The following is an 18,633-nucleotide window of genomic DNA, read 5'->3' on the forward strand; positions in this document are numbered from 1 at the left end:
TAATGAACGGACGTCTCTTTACAATGACCGCTCAGAGGAGAGTTCTAATTTCTTTAAACCTCTGGTGCTTCCCCTCCTCTCTCCTCGGTTCCCCTCCTCGGTCCTCTGCTCGCATTTCCTGTGGGCGGGACTAAGTCTCGAGGAGGGGAGTCGAGGAGGGGAAATTTAAGAATTGAGAAGCCTCTAAGGGCCCTTTCTCATTTCATCAAATCCCCCTCCTCGACTCCTCGACTCCTCCGGTAGTGACCCGGAAATGAATTTCAGCGCGCCATGTTGAAGGACATCTCATTTCTCTAAATGCACTTCGAGGACCGAGGATCGAGCGCCGAGGAGGCTCTCTGGAGGAGCTATAACCTATACACTGATGGGTCCTCCACGGCTCCTTCGCGGATGCATTTCCGGGAACAGAGATGTTTCAAAGAGTATCTCAGCCAATGACAGCTCTGCATGCATCCCCTGGATATTATTTTATTAACTGCTCTCATAGCAACACGATGTTTACAGAGCGAACAGCTGTGAGGTCCGTGCAGAAAGCAGAGCAGTGTGTATAATATATATTTAAGCAATAGCTCACGACAGGCCGTGGTATATGCTCATTATATCACAGCTAAGGGGCGTGGTTCGGCCCGACGCGAACGGTTACCAAGTGTGGCAATATGAAAGAAAATACACATTCTAATTTAAATAGTTTTTATTAGTAAATAATAATGTTCAAAATAAAATAGTCCCTCCGTTTATGGAAGCAAACAAGAGACAGAAGTATTCGAATTGTATTAGACACCGAATTTATAGCATTGAAAATAATTACTTTGAAAATCATGAATCTGAATTTTTTTTGCTCCGAATTTATCTATGTGAAATAAAAATGTAAAAATTCAAGTGAAAAAAATTCGAATGTTCAAATTCAGATCCCAAAAATTCGACGTCAAAAATTGCGATGCAGCATCATCCGGGCTACTCAGACAGGATAAGCAATCGAGCCCTAATGCAATCAAACCGACTTCTGGCCTATCAGAGCCAAGCGGCAAACCCCGGGACAGTGCTGCAAACTGTAGGCGATGGATGCAGATGGGAGCAATTCCCGTAGACCCTATGTTAAAATGTCCAACTTAACATAAGAAAATGAACATGTTTCTAGCCTGGATCTACAAAAACATATTCTGTATATAGTTAGATTCCCCCTTCATGACAACGGGACTGCTGCTCCTAGCTCCTCTCTGCTAGCTCCGTTAGCTCCGTGATGCTACAGCGGCTCAGCTCATGAGGAGAACACTACTTGAACTCGGCAGTGTTTGTTGTGTTGGTTCCTGGTGGACTATTCGTCCTGCAAATATAGGATGTATCTGCGGTTGAAACAGACCGTCCATGAATGCAGTTTCTTCGGTAAGTCAACCCTGCGTACTCTATGTTATGTTACTGGTGTTTTTACTAAGCTAACGTTAATGAATGTTTAGAGTTGGGTTAGCATTTGAGCAATCGTAGCTCCATCTGTGCTAACGATGCTATGCGTAGCATCCAAGAGTGTATAACATTAAGTGGGATGCTACTGTATACCAAAAGGCTTCTGTGCGAGGATGCTAAAATAAGGTCATCCTTGTACGTTAGATAGTTAGTTTGCTATTTAGGTTACTGTATGCATTTTTAAGGTTCATTTAAATTCGCTATGCTCTACTATATCATACAATAGACTAGCTAACTTCAACGTATTGTTGAAGAGAGGCTTAGTTTATATTAAATCAACCTCACAATGAAATGTGTGTATCTTTAAAATATGAACGTCACATTTCCAGATGGTCCAGAAATAACGCTCCCTTAGATATTGTAATATGGTTTGTTGAACTGGAGTTATTTATTGCAGCTAACCGCCTATCCGACGAACGACACAAACATTGTTGTTTTTAATATTATTACCAATGCCTCTTTTAATTGTATTATCATCACACTTGAGAAACAGCCTTATCGTGGCTGTACAACGGAACATGTAACTTAATTCCTGCATTTAAGGACGATGAATAGCGTAGTAGTCAATGCTTTAGTGACAAGGAAATGATTTGTTTAAATATGATATATGACGTTATCTGTGACTTCAGTGGAAATTAAGCGTATCCATTGCATTTGTTAAATAGGTTTGTGTCTTACCCTTACGTGTGTGATACATATGAATATGGCATATGAAAACAAATTAATTTGACTGACTCATGAAAACCTCATCCAAAGTAACAGTAAAATAAAAAGGACCTACACAATAATGCTCAATCAAACTGATACAGTATAAGAACTGTGATATCCAGCAATTTCTTAAGTATAACAATAAGATTATGACCTGTTTTTAAAAGAAGATAAAAAGTAGTTTGCATGTAAAGAAGTCTGTAACCCACGCATGTAACTTTACATCTGTTTGTTCAAAGTGTCCTCAAGGTGATCCAGACAGGCTGGACCAGAGGAGGAGAGACAGATCTGGACTCCTCACAGCAGAGAACTTCAGCACGGATTCCAAGGTACACCTTTTTCATGCTTTACAAAGAATGCATAAAGTAATGACTCTAATACACTGATATACATGCCATTAAACATGACTGAGTGAATACTAGATCACCTACACATCAGTGATGTTGAGTGTACTTTCTTAGCAAAAGGTTACATTTACATTTGACCAAGCAACATAACTTTTTTGTTCAACTTTCACATTTCAATGTATTTAAGGCAAATATTATTGAACACAGTGAGAGCTGCGACCCTTTGTCTTTCAGTGAGACAACCGGACATAGCAAGCTTCTACAGTTGCACTAAGTTTTGATAACAGTTCAATATTATTTTAATAATACATTTATTTAAATGTTGATGAATTTAGAACGGTTTATTCATAATCTGATTATCTTTGTAGTACACTGTTGGATTTAAAAAAACACATTCAAATAAAAAAATCATTATATTTATGAACAAACAAACACACCTCTTTCTTAAATAACACACTTGCTCTGCAATAATATGTTTTTTGATATTTCTGTTAGGAAAGGACACGCCTGAGAGACAGGACTGCTTCACCATGTTCTCTTTCTCTGAAGGTCCAGAAGAACATCCAAGAAGGAAAGGAAAAGCTGATGTTATGAGATTTAAGAGCAGTACAGGACATTCACTAAGAGACACTTATATTGTAACACAAAGACCTGCACACTGACTCGTTTTGTAGTCTAACAGGAACTTAATTTGTGTTGTTTTGTGTTTTACTTTGCACCTCAGAGACAGTGTGATTATTGTCAGGCCTATAAAGTTTGGCAAAAAAAAAAAGTCAGCTGATCAAATGCATTTGCCTCACTTTGAGCTTCACATCACTTGTTCCTTGTACCGCAGAGTTTGCAACGTCATAAATAAATGGTGCCAATCTTCAGTCAGATGTGAATGTGTAACTTAACATTTTCAGCAAGAATAACGGACAAAAGGAGTGCAAATACAATTTATTGAAATGTGAGCTAAAAGTTATCAAGCATGAACCATCACCATTTTTTTTTAAATAAAAACGAAATAATATACATAAGTTACACTAAATGTTAATCTGTTAATTGACAGGCTAGGCCTGTGCAGGTGGTAACAGCTATGCCCAGCATGGGCTAAGTTCTGTAGGTGCAGCTGGTGTAAGTCCTCCTCCATCAGGTCTGCAGGGTCTTTCCCTGCGAGGATGACTCCTCGCAGGGAAAGACCCTCAGCCCTCTCCGGCCAAAGCAACAGACAGGACGTTCATAAAGCTGAGGTTTCCCCCAAAGTCTCTAATCATCCATCCTGTGAATATGAGAGGGGAACAAATAGTGTAATAGATGCTTTGGACAATAAGAAATATAAAGTTAACTGTTGAGTTGCTCAGTTTTTTAGATTGAAAGGGTTTAATAACACAAACAAAAGGAGAGAAATAAAGATTGGTCTTTCAATAAATTGTGTTGATTTTGTCTTTTGAATTGTTTGTCTGAAGTCAAGTAGCTAGAACTGTTACTTATAGTTTGAATGATACAGTCTGGTTATAATGTGTGGAGGAGGCATCACAGGTAAGAGCACCATTTGTTGTGTTCCATCCACAACTAATTGACGTGTGTGTATTTATTTATCTACTATTTCTTGAATTATTACTGTCAGTCCAAAACAAGAGATTTTGTTTTGGTAACATTTAAAAAAAAAAAAAAACATCTCTTTTCCACTACACTATCTTGAATACTTTAGTTTTTACGTCACTACATTTATCTAACAGCTTTAAAATTGTAAAGGTGTCACTTCGGACTAATTATGACAGCATGTCCTACTCAGAGCCCTAGAGTCTCTAGGGCTCTGGTCCTACTATTTTGAGAGTTTGAACAAACCAGACCTTCATCTATTAATGTAGAAAATAGTCGGCACATTACACCATTATGAAAGTAATAATTAGTTAGCTCATTGTTCAAAATGAGCTCCAACTACAACAGTTAAGTCAACTCGTGCATCGGTAATAACAATATATCAAATGATATAATATAATAGTATAACTTGTGTCTACTTTAAATACTTTAACAACACTTTCCTAATTATACTAGCATACTTTTACTAAAGTAACATTAACATGTTTAAATGCAGGGCAGTAGTAGTAATGATGCCCTTTCAATCACATTAGTATGCAAGAAAAGTGACAGGTGGTGTGACAGGTAACACCTCTCCCTACTTATGTTAATGAGCTAAGTCCCGCCTCCCTTTGTTCGCGGTGGATGTCCCACCTAGGTGTGAATTCACACGTAGGTGTGAGATCCTTTGATGTGAGGGGTGAGGTATCATCACACGTAGGTGTGAAATGCCCCCCCTGTGTAGTGCCTTTGTTAGAGATCCTTTTGAAGTGCGTCATGTGAAAACCCCCGGGCTAGCGCCTTTGTTGTCTAATTCTTTGATGTGTTGATTAAGTCTCTTTGTGCTGTCTGGCCCCTGTCCCCTCAGAGTTGTATAATCTAATTATGAAGTCTAATCTATGAGGTGTTATAACAGGCCGGTGTGACTTCACACCGGTGTGTTGTAAGCCTCTGATGTTAATTTAGGTGTCTCTTGAAGTTAGGCGAGACTGTCTACCAGCCCCCTCCTAGCCTCTCCCCCCCCCCTTCCGGGCTATGACGCAGGCAGATAGTGGGGGGGTGGAATTAGGTAGAAATATGTGCAAACTAAATAAAAAGACAGCAATTCCATTTACCCAGTCACCTTTTCAAAAAAGAAAAATGGCCAAGAGAACCCTAGATACGGGTTTAATCAGTCTGTGAAAGCTTACCGCATCCGTCCGGAGCGTCAGTCAAGAAACGAATGCAGCAGCAGCAATGCGGGGGTCTCTGTGCACAAACTTATCTCGCGCCTCTTTTGGTCATGCGCGCGTTCATGTGTGTTGGAGGAGGGGCTCTGTGAGGAAGTGGCAGATTTTCCCCGGTTTGACTGCAAAATACTTTTTTACAGAGGGCTCCGCCTCCCCCTTAACATAACAAGCCCCGTCTTTTCCTCACCAGATCATTTAAAAGTAAGGGGGTGGAAATAGATGAAAAATAAATACGCTCAAACTAAATACAAGCCAGTCATTTCCATTTACCCAGTCACTTTTCAAAAAAGAAAAATGGCCAAGAGAACCCTAGATATGGGTTTAATCAGTGAGACGCCAGTGACAACTTACCGCCACCAGTCCGGAGCGCCAATCAAGAAACTAATGCAGTATCTGGGCCGGTTCAGACGCCTCCAGCTGAAGAACTTCATGAAGAATGGACTCTGAAAAATGGTGATGTTTGGGGTTATGTATTCAACTATATGGCGAATGAACTGCATTTCTACAATCTGAAGAATGGAGAAACGTATGGACCCCGTAGTGTTAAAGCGACACTGACCTCAACAGATTGGGCTGTGTTAACTCTGGTGTCCTCCAGAGATCTCCACGCAACCACTGTATCGGAAGAAGTAGTGCATCAAGAAACAGGCGTGGAACCAGCGGTGTACAAGATATTTGCAAAGAAAAGCAAAGAAACGCAGACAGCATGCGAGATCAAAGAAGAGTTTGCACCGCTGCCCCTCAAAGTGGAGGAAGAAGAAAGAGATATTTCCCCGCCGCCAGAAGTGAGAAGAGTCCTGACAAGCACCGTCTGGGAAACTAAAAGCGGACCATCGGGGCGATGGTATTACCGCGCAAGTCGTATGGTGACGCTGGGGAAGGACCCCTCTGATGATTTTGTTTTGGAGTATTTCAACTCTACATGCAGGGTTTTTCAGACATCCTTACGGGTGCCTCTGACTGCTTGGCTGAAAATGATTGATGAAAAAGCTACAAAGCTTAAAGAACTTTTTAAACAGAGTCAGACATCGATTGACATTATACTGGTGAAAAAGACTCTCACTTTTGCAGAGGCCTCAGCCTCCCAATCAATATAACAAGTCACACCCTCCTCAACAGATCATTTAAAACTATGGACCCCTAAAAAAAAAGCAGTGTGTTACCAATGTAAAAAGAGCGTAGGGGGTTGTCTTACGAAAATGTGTTATCTCTGTATCAAGATGATGTGTTTTAAAAATGAATTTTGTGAAAAATACCAACTCATAAAGACACTCATTTTAACCACAGTGGTTGTTCTCTACAAATGTTTAAAGATTGTTACAAAATGTAAAAAATAAAAGGTCTGGAGACTAAATTAATTCAGGTGACTCTGTATTTATTAGGAAAACAAAAATATAATACAAATGGTTTAAGGGGTAAATGTAACCATCTTGGACTTAATAGTCTAGCAAAATACTTTATCTGAATACATTTTTCTTTTTTAAAAGCACTTTTTGAAATTATTTATTTGTTATTTCAGTGGAACAGTCCAGTTTTTGTTAACATCAATGCTTGCGCTATGACTGACATTGATATGGCTGACATTGATATGTATCAACCTCCATCTACTCCATCCGAGTCTCCAGGGGAATCAACAACTTGGCGTTCATTCGGTTGAATACAGCCATTCGGGACACTCTACAACCGATATTTGCAGTAAAAAGCAAAGAAAACGCAGACAGCATGCGAGATCAAAGAATTAGACAACAAAGGCTATACATTGTGTTACTAAGATACTTTTAGACACACTTTGGCGTATGCAACACTTGTCCAGTTAAACAAGGTTTTTTCTTTTCTGATAACCTTACATATTTGAGTTATTTTCTGCTACCAAGATACTTTAAGATACACCTTGATGTACGCAACACTTAACAAAAGGGTATAATATGAAGTACTTGGTAAGGAAGGGGTTTTTTCTTTAAGGGGTGCAAAAACTTTTAGAACAGGGTAAAATATTCATTAATTTGTAATGAATTGAGTTTCCTTTCTTTTGATTTTCAACATACTATTTGAACACAATGACTTTTCCATTTTCTGACAAACTATACTTTTTGACTTTTTCCGTAAAATCTTGACAAACTATTACTTATTCTTAAATGTTGACCTATTGCTGCTTGGTTGGAGATGATTGATGAAAAAGCTACAACGCTTAAAGAACTTATTTTTTAAACTCTCAATTCTATAAATGACCCCCCCCCCCCATTCAACGCAATAAACCCCCCACCCTCCACTCAGCAAATCATCTAAAACGAAGGACCCCACTAAGACGACCGCTGTAAACTAGACATGGAGCTGAGAAAAACCAAGACTCCCCCCGCGAGTTGCAGCCAGGAACAGACGCCTGTAGGACTACCACCATCATCACCACCATTTTGGACACCCGAATCTTGCAATACTACTGCTGCTGATTTTGCTCCTTGGGCCAAAACGTCTCTGTTTATGGACACAGTGAAATCGGTGTTGGTTGATATTGTGGAGAGGGTGATACATCGGTACAGAGAAGAAATATGCAATGGATGCCGAGTCAGTCACCCCGGCCAGAGGCAACACGATTTCCTGAATGACATGTCCGATTTTTACTTCAGAAACAATTACAACGCGTTAATGAAAAGACTCTGGCTCACCGACTTCATTACTGAGATCGACCAGACTCTTATTGATAAAGACATTTTCACGGATGATTGGAGGATCCAAGGCGCTTCGGAGGCTTTTCTTCACAATCTCAAAAACTGCAGACGCCTCAAGGAGAGACTTGAAAAGATCCATGCAGAGTTGGATGGAGAAGAAGAAGACTAATAACCAGCAGTTGACTGAAGCCAGGGACTTGTTCGATACATTGACTTTTTTCTCTAAGGTAAAATAAAAATGGGAAACTATTATGCAAAACGCTCTGTATATATTGATCAGAATGTAGTCAATACCCTTTTAATAAGTGTGGTGATGAGGACGATTGAAAACAGAACGAGTAGTGACCCCTGTGTAAAAAGAATGGCTGAAGTTTGTAAACTGGAAGACATTTTGGATATCGTTCGTTCTGGCAGTACTATTCCGGGTCATTGGGAAACGATTGTAAACAAAACATTTAAAGTGGTCCTGGAATCTTCATTTCCCGAAACATTCTGTAACATTATCTCAGAAATGAAACAAACATCAAAAGTGTATCATGTGCTCTCAGTGTATGCTCTGTTTGTAGATGTAATGCATCTATGTGTAGAAAGCAGCATACACATGAATATTCTGACTGAAGTGAAAAAACTCCATCACGATATCTCCAGTAATATGGGGAATTCTAAGCTGGAGACGGTCCTGCGGATGTTACAATCAGTGTAACTTTGATTTTTGTGTGTGAAAAAATAAAAAAGTGTTTTTTTACATTTAAAAAACTGTTGTCTTCATTATAGCCAGGGGGGCGTGTCTGATACATGTGTATTACAGTCCTTCTTTTTTGTGTTTTTCAGTGTTTTTCTGTGTGTCTGTACACACAAAGCACAAATCATTTAAAACAAACCCTGAATCAAATTTAGAGAGGACCATTAAGAGTCAGAATCTTAACGAAATCTACTAATACAAAGTACTTCATTATCTACTTTTCAGCTTTTATACACAAAAGTGTATCTTGCAGTAACTTTCTCAGAGAATTTAAGCATAAATCTGTCAAATGTTCAAAACAGCCTTGCTTCACTGAAATAGCCTCAAAATCACAAACTGCCATTAAGAGCCAGATGCTTTTACAAAATCTAATAAAACAGAGTATTTTCTACAGATGACTCCTCCCACTCAACGCAATAAGTCCCATCCCACTCAGCAAATCATATAAAACTAAGGACCCCCACTAAGACGACCGTTGAAAAGTAGCCATGAATTTGAGAAAACCCAAGTCTGATGTAGCCTCCCCTTATTATCACCAGGATAACGGATATGGGCTTAATGACTGGATGTTACAAAGTAGGGGAGAGGATGTTCCCGAAGAAGAGCTCTCCTCTATATCATATCCATGTAAGGTCTTTAGGACAAAAGAGGACCACGATAACATGACATGTGAAGAATATCTTTCTTTAAAAGATGGTATTATAGATAACCTTTATAGAAACAGTATATCTCATACCACTAGCCAAGATCGCAAACGACAATTAGCAGAAAAGAAAAGAAAAAGTAAAGAAAAACGAAGAAAAATGAAAAGGAGAAGAAAAATGAAAAGCAAACGCAGAATGCGAATGAAAAGAAAAGGGGCCATAGGACGGAAAACCAAAAAGACAAAACGAAGGAAGGTGAAAAGAAAAAGGAACAAAGTGAAGAAATTTAAACTAGAGGATGCTCAGGGTGTTGTTGAGCCATTACCGGATCATAATAATCTTATAGATCATCTACCGCTAACCGACTGCTGCGAATGTGTTGAACAAATACCAAAAGCAATGGCAGAGCTTTGCTTCAATATAATGAGAGAAAAAGCACGATACTGTGGAATTGCCCAAATTGGCGACAGTGCCAGAACATGCATTAAAAGACTGCTGAAGGATCTCTATTCTAGTATCGGTTGTCATTACATCGAAGGATATGCCAAAACGTGTGACGACATAGACAAAGCTTTTGAAGACAATTATATGGTACCTGTCCTTACAGCTAAACAAATCCTACGCCAACATTTAAGAATAAGTAATAGTTTGTCAAGATTTTACGGAAAAAGTCCAAAAGTATAGTTTGTCAGAAAATGGAAAAGTCATTGTGTTCAAATAGTATGTTGAAAATCAAAAGAAAGGAAACTCAATTCATTACAAATTAATGAATATTTTACCCTGTTCTAAAAGTTTTTGCACCCCTTAAAGAAAAAACCCCTTCCTTACCAAGTACTTCATATTATACCCTTTTGTTAAGTGTTGCGTACATCAAGGTGTATCTTAAAGTATCTTGGTAGCAGAAAATAACTAAAATATGTAAGGTTATCAGAAAAGAAAAAACCTTGTTTAACTGGACAAGTGTTGCATACGCCAAAGTGTGTCTAAAAGTATCTTAGTAACACAATGTATAGCCTTTGTTGTCTAATTCTTTGATCTCGCATGCTGTCTGCGTTTTCTTTGCTTTTTACTGCAAATATCGGTTGTAGAGTGTCCCGAATGGCTGTATTCAAACGAATGAACGCCAAGTTGTTGATTCCCCTGGAGACTCGGATGGAGTAGATGGAGGTTGATACATATCAATGTCAGCCATATCAATGTCAGTCATAGCGCAAGCATTGATGTTAACAAAAACTGGACTGTTCCACTGAAATAACAAATAAATAATTTCAAAAAGTGCTTTTAAAAAAGAAAAATGTATTCAGATAAAGTATTTTGCTAGACTATTAAGTCCAAGATGGTTACATTTACCCCTTAAACCATTTGTATTATATTTTTGTTTTCCTAATAAATACAGAGTCACCTGAATTAATTTAGTCTCCAGACCTTTTATTTTTTACATTTTGTAACAATCTTTAAACATTTGTAGAGAACAACCACTGTGGTTAAAATGAGTGTCTTTATGAGTTGGTATTTTTCACAAAATTCATTTTTAAAACACATCATCTTGATACAGAGATAACACATTTTCGTAAGACAACACCCTACGCTCTTTTTACATTGGTAACACACTGCTTTTTTTTGAGGGGTCCATAGTTTTAAATGATCTGGTGAGGAGGGTGTGACTTGTTATATTGATTGGGAGGCTGAGGCCTCTGCAAAAGTGAGAGTCTTTTTCACCAGTATAATGTCGATCGATGTCTGACTCTGTTTAAAAAGTTCTTTAAGCTTTGTAGCTTTTCCATCAATCATTTTCAGCCAAGCAGTCAGAGGCACCCGTAAGGATGTCTGAAAAACCCTGCATGTAGAGTTGAAATACTCCAAAACAAAATCATCAGAGGGGTCCTTCCCCAGCGTCACCATACGACTTGCGCGGTAATACCATCGCCCCGATGGTCCGCTTTTAGTTTCCCAGACGGTGCTTGTCAGGACTCTTCTCACTTCTGGCGGCGGGGAAATATCTCTTTCTTCTTCCTCCACCTTGAGGGGCAGCGGTGCAAACTCTTCTTTGATCTCGCATGCTGTCTGCGTTTCTTTGCTTTTCTTTGCAAATATCTTGTACACCGCTGGTTCCACGCCTGTTTCTTGATGCACTACTTCTTCCGATACAGTGGTTACGTGGAGATCTCTGGAGGACACCAGAGTTAACACAGCCCAATCTGTTGAGGTCAGTGTCGCTTTAACACTACGGGGGTCCATACGTTTCTCCATTCTTCAGATTGTAGAAATGCAGTTCATTCGCCATATAGTTGAATACATAACCCCAAACATCACCATTTTTCAGAGTCCATTCTTCATGAAGTTCTTCAGCTGGAGGCGTCTGAACCGGCCCAGATACTGCATTAGTTTCTTGATTGGCGCTCCGGACTGGTGGCGGTAAGTTGTCACTGGCGTCTCACTGATTAAACCCATATCTAGGGTTCTCTTGGCCATTTTTCTTTTTTGAAAAGTGACTGGGTAAATGGAAATGACTGGCTTGTATTTAGTTTGAGCGTATTTATTTTTCATCTATTTCCACCCCCTTACTTTTAAATGATCTGGTGAGGAAAAGGCGGGGCTTGTTATGTTAAGGGAGAGGCGGAGCCCTCTGTAAAAAAGTATTTTGCAGTCAAACCGGGGAAAATCTGCCACTTCCTCACAGAGCCCCTCCTCCAACACACATGAACGCGCGCATGACCAAAAGAGGCGCGAGATAAGTTTGTGCACAGAGACCCCCGCATTGCTGCTGCTGCATTCGTTTCTTGACTGACGCTCCGGACGGATGCGGTAAGCTGTCACAGACTGATTAAACCCGTATCTAGGGTTCTCTTGGCCATTTTTCTTTTTTGAAAAGGTGACTGGGTAAATGGAATTGCTGTCTTTTTATTTAGTTTGCGCATATTTCTACCTAATTCCACCCCCCCACTATCTGCCTGCGTCATAGCCCGGAAGGGGGGGGGAGAGGCTAGGAGGGGGCTGGTAGACAGTCTCGCCTAACTTCAAGAGACACCTAAATTAACATCAGAGGCTTACAACACACCGGTGTGAAGTCACACCGGCCTGTTATAACACCTCATAGATTAGACTTCATAATTAGATTATACAACTCTGAGGGGACAGGGGCCAGACAGCACAAAGAGACTTAATCAACACATCAAAGAATTAGACAACAAAGGCGCTAGCCCGGGGGTTTTCACATGACACACTTCAAAAGGATCTCTAACAAAGGCACTACACAGGGGGGCATTTCACACCTACGTGCAGGCCCGGACTGGCCATCGGGAGGACCGGGAGGTTTCCCGATGGCCTGGCCTGTTAAGTGGCCTGCTGGCTTGAGGAATTTTTTTTATGTATTGTGAACGCAACGCTGCGCAAATGTGGGTCTGACTCTGCCTCACAGAGGGTGACTGGCTGTCTTCATGATGTGGCCTGCCCACATGGCCACTTTCATACAGATCATACACTAATGCCCTCGATTGGTCTCGTGTCATTCAAGCTCGGGAGGGTGTGTATGTGTGGCGCGAGCAAGCGAGAGAGAAAGCGCGTGCACTGGTTACGTGTATTGTTGTTGTTAGCATCCGGTGCTAGCTAGCAGCGCTAACGGAATGAGCTGTCAACAAGGTGGAGGAGAGTCCTCTGCTGTCAGACTGAGAGGCTGATAACCTCAGCTCAGGTGAGGTAAAGGACTCTCTGAGTGCTTAGATAGTTAACTTAGTCTAAGTTCACTGTGGGTCTCAAACGGTTTGGTCACCATTTATGTAAACACATATTTCCATTTGAGGGGGGAGTGATTAGTAAAATATAGATGAATAATACAAAAAAAAAACGTTAACTAGGTGAAAAAAGGTAGGATAAACTTTAAAAACTTGTTGAGAGCTAAAACTAGTCTTTGCTGCTGCCTCAAAGAGGAACAGGGGGAGAGGAGGGAGACGGTGAGGCTGGTTCAGGAGCACAGACACACTATGCCATGCTAACTATAAATGAACCAAAAACAAATAAATAAACAAGTTTCAATGTTTTTCCATATTGGATATGTTATTGGTTATGGCCATGTTCTTATGATTATTTAAATGTGTACAGTTCTGTTTCATATGGGTGTAGTCTCTTTATTTCCCCCTCAAAGTGCACCAGATTGATGCATTTAAGTCCAACATTTAAAAAAAAAAATCTTCCGCGGGGAGCATGCCCCCGGACCCCCCTATAGGATTTGAAGTCCACCTCCACTTAAAATATGTTCACATGGATAGGTTCCTAAATAGATTTGCACTTTTAAAAAAAAATAGTAACCCATGTCCATATGTTTATTCTGGGGTAGTTTTAAAGTTTAGGGCTATCACTATGGGCAGCAACGCTGTAAATATTGACAAATAAATCCAGGAAAATTACACAAAATAAAACTGGTAGTGGCCTGGTTGGATGTATAATTCCCGGCCTGACTTATTGTCCCAGTCCGGCCCTGCCTACGTGTGATGATACCTCACCCCTCACATCAAAGGATCTCACACCTACGTGTGAATTCACACCTAGGTGGGACATCCACCGCGAACAAAGGGAGGCGGGACTTAGCTCATTAACATAAGTAGGGAGAGGTGTGACCTGTCACACCACCTGTCACTTTTCTTGCATACTAATGTGATTGAAAGGGCATCATTACTACTACTCAGGGCTTTTGTAAGAGAGTATTTCGTATAGTGTAGCATGGTCTACTTGACTTATCTAACCGAAGAGATCGGTACGTTACTTTGCAAACCGTCACCCCCCCCCAACCAACCAACCACACACACACAAAAGGACTCGGTGACGTTGTGATTCACTTCGATTAATGATAACTACGGTAACGGATCTTGCTAACAGCAAGGCACAAGGCTACTTCACTCATTTAGCTAGATAATGTAAGATACAAATGCTGTCGAGCCCTCACTGCTTGTAAAATAAAGAGCACAAACTGACTACTTACCCGAGCGGCGAGCCCCGCTGTTCTCCGTAATTTTTCTCCCGGGTTGTTGTGATCACATGACTGACAAAGCCGTGCTCTGATAGGCCAGAAGTCGGAGTTGCATTAGGGCTCGATTGCTTATCCTGTCTGCGTAGCCCGGATGATGCTGCATCGCAATTTTGGACATCGAATTTTATACATCGAATTTTTTGACGTCGAATTTTTTTCACTTGAATTTTTGGGATCTGAATTTGAACATTCACATTTTTTTCACTTGAATTTTTATATTTTTATTTCACATAGGTAAATTCGGAGCAAAAACATTCAGATACATGATTTTCAAAGTAATTATTTTCAATGCCATAAATTCGGTGTCTAATCAAATTAAAATACTTCTGTCTCTTGTTTGCTTCCATATCCGTTGCCTTAGGGGTACAGTGCTATTTTTTATAAGTGGGGGGTGGACCGAACATCCTTTAGGGGGGTCGTCACCTCCTCTCTGGGGGTCCGGGGGCATGCTCCCCCGGGAAGATTTTTTTTTAAATATTGAAGTTGAAAGCATCAATCTGGTGCACTTTGAGAGCAACATTAACCCTACCTTAATAACACCTTAAAGCGGACAAAAGGCACTGGAGAACACTCATTAACACCCTTTAATGAAGCAAACTAATGCCTTAACTCACTCAAATAGTCGTTTACTTATTAAGGTGTAACGAATGTGCGTAGAGTTTTAAAGGATGCGGATAGTCTCACCTTGATTCTGGCACATTGCTTATCGTTTTATAGATCTATTCTCATCCACCATCTTTGTTTGTGACTCAAAGAGTGTAAGAGTCACGTTTCTGAATCGGACACTCTGAGTGGATGCAGTCACACCCAATCGGAGTCTGATTCAGAGGGTTGCCTGTCAGTTCTGTTGTTATGTGTACTGAAACGAGAGCCGGTATAATTCCACGTGTGAAAACAAAATAAAAATTGGAATACGTTATTTTAGTGTCTTAAAAGTAGACTGAGTTATGAAGGGTTAACGTTACATCTTAGGATAATTTGTAGTCATGTTCTGTATACATACTAACATATAAAGGTATACTTAGTGTGGTTACTCCATGTTTACTAGCTATAACATTAACGTTACATCACTCTTTTTCACTTCTTACTCAGTCAGACAGAGTGCAGATATCACCATTAGATTAACAAACCTGAAACATCATCCATTTCTTGACTGCTGGTGATGACATTGTTTTCAGCTGCTGATACTGCTGCTGCTGCAGCTTGTGGCCTGCTTCGATGACAATAACTTTCTAATATCCATAACTGTATAGCAGTGGCGGCTGGTGGAAAATATTTTTGGTGGGGCTTTTGATATGGTGAGTAAACATTTTTTTTTTGGCAGAAATGACCCCTTAAATTAGGACTTCTGGTGATGTAATGGCGCGTTTCCAGTGCAGCGCGGAGCTCGCTTTAATGCTGCGTTCAGACCGGACGCGATGCGAATATTCGCTTCGCTCTAAACGCTCCTATCGCATCGCTTTAGTCGCTCGAGTTTCACCGCGGCTGCCAGCTGTGTTTACTCGCATCATTCAAACAAGACGCGCTGGCTCGGGAGCTACAACTACAACAAAATGAACATATTTTACCGTGATTCAATTGTAATACACGTTTCTAAATTATGCCGACGTAACAACATACTGATACCGGTTAGTAAAAACCATGAATTAATGCTTTGACAAGTCTGCAGACAGACGGCAGGCGAAAAACCTTTTAGAATGCTTGTTTTCCGAATGGAGCTTGGCTAAGCTAACGTTATATATGTTCCGACCGTCCACACTCACAACAACGGCCTATACAGACATAAATAAACCAGCGACTGTATTCTCCATGACACAGACAGTCTGTGGTTTGTACTTGTTTAACTTTTGTCTAATTTCTGAACAGATCGTATCTGTCCCCGGCTGTTTGAAGAGCAAGCATGGGAAACAAAAGATACCATTTACCTGTTTGCATCGTTTGCATCCAGCTAGCCTCGTTGATACGTTTTGTCTATTTCACGAGCTTGCTGTGATATATACAAATCGGGTTGGTCCGGTCCAAGGTCTTTAAGTATCAATTTATCTCCCAAACTTCTCCTTTGGAAAGGATTGGAGAGTCGCTCTTGCACGGAATTGGGTGCGGACCGAGGTCCGGCGACTCCACCTGCACACCATTCTAAATACTGCGTCACCTTGGTCACTCACGAGTCTAAAAAACAACTCACATCACGTAAGCAACGTGGGCGCCAACGTGAGCGCCCTCGTGACCAAAATATTTGACGGCGCTGATTGGCTGAAATTATGTTTCGGCGGCACAGTTTACTATTGAGACTTTTGCAACGTGCTGGTTGCTGCTGTTTGTCTCGGGGGCTCCGCCCGGTAATGATAAACTAATGCCATGGGCAAGGCCAGGCAGGAAACATGACTTATCAGTAACTTTAGACATCATAACACAATTTTAAACGAGATTTTATCGTAGATTATACATTTTACTGATACCAATTGTATGATATTTACCTTGTTCATTAAAAATAAAAATATAAAATATATATTTTTTTTTAATATTTAAATTTTTTTTTAATATATTTTTTTGAATGTGGGAAGAGGTGGGGTGGCGCCCCTAGCGCCCCTATGGGCCGGCCGCCACTGCTGTATAGGCTATTAGCTTAAAACTCGTCAGGCACTAGGAAGGATCACTTCTTCTTCAGGGCAGGCTACGCAGTACGCAGGCTAATGTCACACAGTGGCTGCCTCTCTGGTGGACTCCGGTACTGCACATTACTCCCGAGACGTTTAAAAAAAAAAAAAAAGTAAATTTTTATTTTTTATTTTTTTTAAGTGAAACATCCGGGGCTTTTCAGAAAACATCCGGGGCTTGAGCTCAAGTAGCCACCCCCTAGCGCCGCCACTGAGTAAGACCCCCCCGGAGGTCGAAGTTAATCTTAAATGTTTCCATCTTATGCTTTGTAAGTTTGTTTCGTAACGGAAGAAATGTAAATATATTTATAAAACTGACAAGTCAAATCAAGCAATCTGATTGGTCGATAGTGTTTTTGCGGACCTCTTTGATTACAGATTTGAAAACATCGTTGCTTGCTTTAAAAGTAGCACAATTCATTATGTCAAACCCCAGTCTATGTGTCAAACCTTGGAAAGTATCTAGATATCCCTGCCCTAATGCCAAAGTTACTGCGCACCGAATATGTTTTGCCGTTTGATGTCTATGTCTGGACCGCTGCGTAAAAAGGAGGGTTTCTGCCCCGTTACTTCTCCGCTGTTTTCGTGTTCCAGTTTGAAAAGCATGCTTTTCAGCCCAACGGTATACTGTTTTTCTCAGACGCGGAGGGATACTGACTTGTTTTGAAAAGTAACTTACAATTCTACCCGTGGTATACGCTCAGTAGCCTATATCACGGCTAAGAACCAATCCGATTGCTTGATTTGACTTGTCCGTTTTATAACACTCAGAAGGCCTACTCTCTTTATTTGCTTTAGTTTAGTAGATATATACAAACAAAGAGTCGATATTTTTAAAAACCATTTAGTGCTTCACATAATAAAATACGCAACGGCTGTAGCCTGATTATATGCTTTATGAGGTGCGTGTGTGGTACAGTGTGTGTGTGTGTGTGTGTGTGTGTGTTGTACAGTGCGTAGATGCAGCAGACAGACAGGTCTCAGTTGGTTTGGTGTCCTCTGCTTACTTTTAATACTTGTAAATAAAACTTTTGGCCCGTAATTTATTTTCCTCATTGTAGAGACCAGAGAGGGGGGGGGGGAGGGGATATATCCAGTCTCTGATAGTGTTACGTTATTATGAGTATGCTCTGTTTGATTCTGAAATTGTATATATTTATATAAATATATATGTGTGTGTGTCCGCATCTGTAGCCTGTTATTGTCTCATTATACCGCACTGTGAATGAATTAAAAGAAAAATACATAAGTGGTCATGAACACATCTCTCCATCAGACAGAGGGCTGCTGTGCTTCCTGTCATCATTAATGGACGTCTCTTTAAAATGACCGCTCAGAGGAGAGGAGTTCTCATTTCTCTAACCACCTGCTGCTTCTCCTCCTCTCTCCTCGGTTCCCCTCCTCGGCTCCTCGGCTCGCATCTCCTGTGGGCGGGACTAGGTATCGAGGATAGGAGTCGAGGAGGGGAGTTAGAGAAATGAGAAAGGGCCTAGATGTGGGACTGTTTATGTTCCTAATGCTGTTGTTGTTGTTGTAAATGTCATTTTTTGTTTTGATTTCTCTTACATGACTATGCACTGCAACATTTGTTTT

The sequence above is a fragment of the Gymnodraco acuticeps genome, unplaced genomic scaffold, assembly GCF_902827175.1.
Source record: "Gymnodraco acuticeps unplaced genomic scaffold, fGymAcu1.1, whole genome shotgun sequence".
Classification (NCBI taxonomy): Eukaryota; Metazoa; Chordata; class Actinopteri; order Perciformes; family Bathydraconidae; genus Gymnodraco; species Gymnodraco acuticeps.